Below are 6,331 nucleotides of genomic sequence, written 5' to 3'. Positions count from 1 at the left end.
CTTTTATATCCTTGAAAGGTATATAAGGAGCCCAACCCCTCTTCCATCTTCTTCTCCCTGGCCACCATGGGACGAGCCTCTTTGCTCCAACCAGGTTGTACTGTCTTGCTTCATAAGCCAAAAAGCAAGGGGCGAAGCCATCATGGACTGAAACTGTGAAGAAAACATAATTCTTCCACATAAATGAATGATCTGGGGTGTTTGAAATAATAACAGAGAGCTAATGTGTAGCATGAATCTTAAAAAGTTCTTATTAATAAAATCAAACCTGGACCAGGTATTGGGGTGAATTCTGGAAGATCAGAGAGACAGAACAAGTCACAGCTGACCTCACCTGGCCAACTTCTCAGCTGGTCTTATTTCCTCAGACTGGATGCTTCTGTGTCCTCATCCCAATGGCTCTCAGCTGAACTGCTGCTCGAAAGCCTGAAGCTTAACCATCTAAAAGCTTAACCAGCAAAGTGCTTCTTGTTTCTGGTCTTCACGCCTTATATATGTTTCCTTTCTACCATCACTCTCTGGGATTAAAGGCTCGCTTTCTGGGATTAAAGGTATGTGTCCCATGCCTGGCCGTTTCCAATGTGGCCTTGAACTCACAGAGATCCAGAGGGATTTCTACCTCTGAAATGCTAGGATTAAAAGTGTGAGTGCCACCATTATCTAGCCTTTGTATCTAGTGGCTGTTCTGTCTCTGACCCCAGATAAGTTTATTAGGGTACACAATATTTGGGGGAACACAATACCACCATACTAATGAGCACACAACCATTTCCACGATAGTGTCTGTGACCTCAATAACTGTATGTTCTTTATGGTGAGAATTTTAGCAACCCACTTTCCTACCTTCTGGCATCTTCTCTCTTACCTCCTAGTGTTGCTCTCTTCTGGTCTTCGACAGAGTCTTCCTATTTCCTTGTCTTCTGCCTTTTCTCACTCTTTCCATCTTTTTGTAGCCTAAATTCTATGCTCCTTCATGTGGTCACTCGTCCACACATACTCTCAGACTCTTCCCTCCATCGTTCTTCCCACCTCTTGTAGATCTGCTCTTACAAAAGTGCACACGGCCAGAGGAAACAAACCAGCAGGCTAGCATTACTCACTCCAATGACTGTAAACCTGAGCAGACCTTGGAGAGCCACCGAGCAAAGATGCTACATTCCCCCCCAGTCAAATGACTTACCCCACTCACTTGGGAAAATTCACACTTTTCTCCTCAAACTCTAACATACTCCCTGTGCTTGACTACCAACTCTTACTTCCTCTTTAAATAATAATAATAATAATAATAATAATAATAATAATAATAATAATCGGAAGAGCTTCTCTGAATAGCCTCACTGCTCTATCTACCTATCAACCAGCACATATTGAAAAAAAATTTTTCTGGCAGCAATGCTAAACTGGCCTAGGGCCTTGTGAATTCATGAGAATGGCCCTCATGGGTTCATGTTTGAATGCTTAGTCCTCAGTGAAAGTGTTTGGGAAGGATCAGGAGGTGTGGCTTTGTTGAAGGAAGCATGTCAATGGGGGTGGGCATTGAGGTTTCAAAAGCCCAGGTCAGGTCTAGACTCTCTCTCTCTCTCTCTCTCTCTCTCTCTCTCTCTCTCTCTCTCCCTCTCTCTCCTCTCTCTCCCTCTCCCTCCCTCTCCCTCCTCTCCCTCTCCCTCTCCCTCTCCTCTCCTCTCCCTCTCCCCCTCCCTTCCTCTCTCCTCCCCCCCTCTCTCTTCAGATCAAGATGTAGCTCTCAGCTATTTCTTCAGGGCTATACCTGCCTGCCTGGTGTCATGCTCCCCACCATGATGATCATGGACTAATGTAGCACAGATCTTAAAAGGTCTTATTAACAAAAAACAAACCTGGAGCCAGGTATTGGGGTGAACGCTGAAAGATCAGAGAAGCAGAACAAGCCACAGCTACCTCACCTTGCTAATTCCTCAGCTGATCCTGTTTCCTCAGATTGGATAGCCTATCAGAATGAATCTCAGCTGAACTGCTGCTCAAAAGCCTAAAAGCTTAACCAGCTCTAGTTCCTGGTCCTCACGACTTATACACCTTTCTGCTTTCTGCCATCACTTCCTGGGATTAAAGGCGTGAGTCACCACGCCTGGCTGTTTCCAGTGTGGCTTTGAACTCACAGAGATCCGAATGGATCTCTGCCTCTGGAATGCTAGGATTAAAGGTGTGTGTGCCACCATTTTCTGGCCTCTATATCTAGTGGCTGTTCTGTCCTTTGACCCCAGAGAAGTTTACTAGGGTACACAATATTTTGGGGAACACAACATCACCACAGACTAACCCTCTGAAACTGTGAGCAAGCCCCGCATTAAATGCTTCCCTCTATAAGTTTCCTTGATCGTGGTGTCTCTTTACAGCAATAGAACAGTAACTAAGACAAGCCTCTTCTCTGCTGTTCCTATTTCCTTTTTAGTCTGTAGTACCCCCTACATGTGGGACACCTCTGCATTCGATTACGTAGCCTTGCTACCTACATATGAGATGCCCTCTGCATTTTATTTTCTAGCCTTAACCACACACAAATGAGATACCATCTCTGTTTGCCTGTCTAGCCTTGTGTGTGGTTTGGTTATATACATATACATGTGCATATACCTGCACACATACATATATATGGATATATGGTTTGTGAAGAAATATCTCCCACAAAACCTCATGTATTAAGAATCAGTCCATGGATAGTGACATTACACGGAAGGGTTTGGAAACCTGAAGAGATGGGGTCCAGCTAGAGAAAAGTGGGTCACGGGGAGACTATGTCTTGACACGCTCCTTCTCTGCTTCCTGAACCAAGAAGTTAACAGTCTCCTACTTCACACGCTTCTGTCACCACGTCATCCCTCACCATAGACCCAGAATAAACAGCTCCAACATCTGCCCATGAAACTGTGAGCCCAAATAAACCCCACCCTCTTTGACATTGTTTACATCGGGTATGTTGTCATGGTGACAGCTATATGAGGACGGCATCTCCAGAGGGCGAAAGCCTTAACTAAAGGTTCCGTCAGGCCCAGGCGCTGGGACGAAGCGACTGTTGCTTCTGCCACATCTTGCCAACCTAGAGGTCAGAAGACAGAAATGCTGCACAATATTTTGTCCCTGGCTTCTGACTCACTGCAGTTCCAGGATGAATAATTCCAAAAGGACTGTCGCTGGTGGCTTGGATCGTCAGTGTCACCAAGGCCTGTGTGCTGATGGCTTGATCTTCAGAGCAATGATGTCAAGAGGAGGTAGAGCCTTTCGGTGGTGGGGTGTAGTGAGAGGCTGGCAATTATGGAAGGGCAGTCTCAAGGAAAAGAGTGGGAACCCATATTCTCTTCCCTTTTCATTCCAGGCTGTCAATTGAATGGGCTTCCCCACCATGCACTCCTGCCACAGTTTGATGCCACAGGCCCAAAGGCACAGGAGCTACCTGACTGTGCACTGAACCCTCTAACCTCTTTGAAAGTGTAGCATCTGACTGTCGTTTGATACAGTCATAGAAAGCCGACTGACACATACTCTTAGAATGTGCCCCCAAATTAATGTTAATGAAATGGGGGAGAGTTAAGGGAGGGTGACTAGGTCAAATGCAATCATGATAGTAGGGTGCTTATCATGCCCTTCATGGTTTTATAAGGAGACAAAAGCCCAGGCTAACGAACACACAGGCGCTGTCTCTCCACCTGATACCCTCTGCCCTGTTATGGTGCAGCAGAAAGCCCTCACCAGATGCTGGCCTTATGATCTTGGATCCCAATATCTGAAAACATGAGTGGAGCTAATTTGTATTCTTTATAATTTATGTGGTCCACGGGTATTTTGTTGTAACCAGAAAAGCATGAATTAAGACAAAAGCCTTACTATATAAAATCACTGGAAGAACCCAAGGATTTTCTGAGCGATCTATAGCTTCCTTTTAACTCTCTCTTATTCGTTCTTTTTAATTAAATTTTTTTTTATTTTGTTATTTCATGTGTATGGGTGTTTTGCCTGCTCATCATGTACATGTGATGCCCATGGAGGCCCAGAGAGGGCATCAGACCTCCTGGAGCTGGAGTTACAGATACTGACCTATCTCTCCAGCCCCTTTGCACATTTTTAAGTTATTACTTACTATGCCTCAACTCTGCTCAACTCTGCATTAATCTTGTGCTCCTGAGACACAATTATTAAGCAAGGTGTGTGTTGTCGGCCCTCATGAAGTCTGTGACCTACGAGGGGCAAAATATTCGCAACATTCATATTTCAGTATCAGCAGATACGGAGTGAAAAAGAGAAAGATAGCCATGACAGCCTTTGTGTTACTTATTCCAAAAGATACTGCCTTATTAGAGAAGCTTTATTGACTACATAATAACTCCTATTCACATTGAAGAGAGCAGGAGGTGGCCCGAAGACACTAGAGGAATGATGTGAATATTCCACCTTCTTTCCCCGCTTTCCTTCCTAGAATAATAAGGCAGGGATTGCTGTGGGAGAATCAAGCTACTGTTTGGAAAATTCCTTCAAGGAAAAGAGCAGGGAAGAGACAGATGGCGGTGACAGGCCATGTGGTGACTGAAGGGAGGGAGAAGTGTTGACCTTGATGAAGGTCTCAACAGAGTGTGTGAGAATAGGGTGAGAAAATGACACAAAGTTCACGGGCACTGAAGGCTGGAATGACCATCAGTCCATGTGCTGTGACCAAAGGGACCAGGTGTGGATGAGCAGTGGAGTCCAGAGCTGGAGTGGTGGAGCAGGCATTGGACGAGTAGGTCTACAAGAAGGAATTCTCCCCATTAACCTCTCTGAGATTCAGGGATTATTTTTTAATCAATGTCACTATTGACGCCTCATTAACTTATTAATTACTACTTATAAAAATAATAAATCACAATGGATGGTATTTGTTTTATTTCAACAAAAGCTGAGAACAATTTCCTAACTTCTCATTCCAATCGGAAGAAACTTCCAAATGATAATAAGATTAGCTCCAAACCTTTTTGTGTAAATTTGTTATTTGTTGTGCAGAATCTATTTTCTCAGGGAAATTACGTAACAGCTCCTGGTTCAATGCTCGGGTTAAATATTAATTACTTTTGTCTAACTGTGGCCAAAATACCTACCGGAAAAATGTTAAGAGCAGGGGAATTTGTTGTAGCTCACAGATTCAGGAAATTCAGGCGGTAGTTCCTTGACTCCATCGGCTTGGGCAGAGTTTTGGGGTCATGGGGGCTGCTACTCAGATTTCTGAAGAAGGCTGGCAATGCCCTGCAGGCAGCCTGGGACAGCATGCTGTGTGGGTCTATGAGGATAAAACCGATTACAGGCCCCAGGATGTGGGCGGATAGGAAGGCCCTGGGATGTCTGTTGAGAAAATCCCTAAGCACTGAAAAAAAATCCAAGCATCAAGGCCTGGGTGGGGGATGGGCTGGGGAAAGGGTACTGCTTAAACCCATCGTAAATTCATTGCAATACGTGCAACTCCATAGACTCCAGGTACTGCACATGAAGCTACAGAATTCCTGTCTGCCCTGCTGGGCTTTTCAATCCCTTCCCCGTTGTTTCCCTGTGCCTCTCTAACCTGTGTGCCGAAGGGTACACTTGGGTGCGCTTGTTTGGTCCTGAAATTTATACGGACGCATAGCTAAGAATTGCAGGAGACTTTGAACTTGGACTTTCAAACAATATTGAAACTGTTGGGACTTGGGGGAGAGGTTCTTAGAAATGAACTGAAGACATTTTGCATTGTGAAATGCCCACATAAGCTTTGAGGGGTTGGGACAAAATGTTATAGCTTGAATATGAAATGGCCCTTCCCGAGAAGATGGTGCTGTGTGGGGAGGTCCTGGGAGAAAGTGGGGGACGAGCTGGAGGAAGTTGGTGACTAGAGGCATACCGTGGAAGGTTCTGCCTGAGCCCCGGACCCCTTTCCTCCCCCCTTGCCTCCTGTCCACTATGAACTTAAAAAACGGGGCAAGTGAGAAACAGGGTACGTGGGAAAGGCTGTGGGCCGTGAGAAAGACTTTGGACTACAGACTCCTGTTTGTCCTCTTCCCTCAGTAAAGAGGGTCAGATCTGTGTGAGCAAATGGAGCCACCCCCAATGCAGCCAGTTCCACGGGGTGTGGAAGCAGCACCGTGAGCTTAGCTGACCCTGAAGACTCCTGATAGAGGCACCAGTTAAAACCCATGCTGAGGCCGACATGCTGGGGTGGGGGTGGGGGACATGACACGGACGCTGGATGGCAAGCCATTTGCCAAGAAGCACTGCCAGGTGCATCAGTAGCAATGCTGTTGCCTCTTTTGACAGAGAGGAAGGATAAGAAGCTGCGCAGTGTGCTGCAGGTCACACA

The sequence above is a fragment of the Peromyscus leucopus genome, chromosome 19 (genome assembly GCF_004664715.2).
Source record: "Peromyscus leucopus breed LL Stock chromosome 19, UCI_PerLeu_2.1, whole genome shotgun sequence".
NCBI lineage: Eukaryota > Metazoa > Chordata > Mammalia > Rodentia > Cricetidae > Peromyscus > Peromyscus leucopus.
This window is presented reverse-complemented; position numbering follows the sequence as displayed.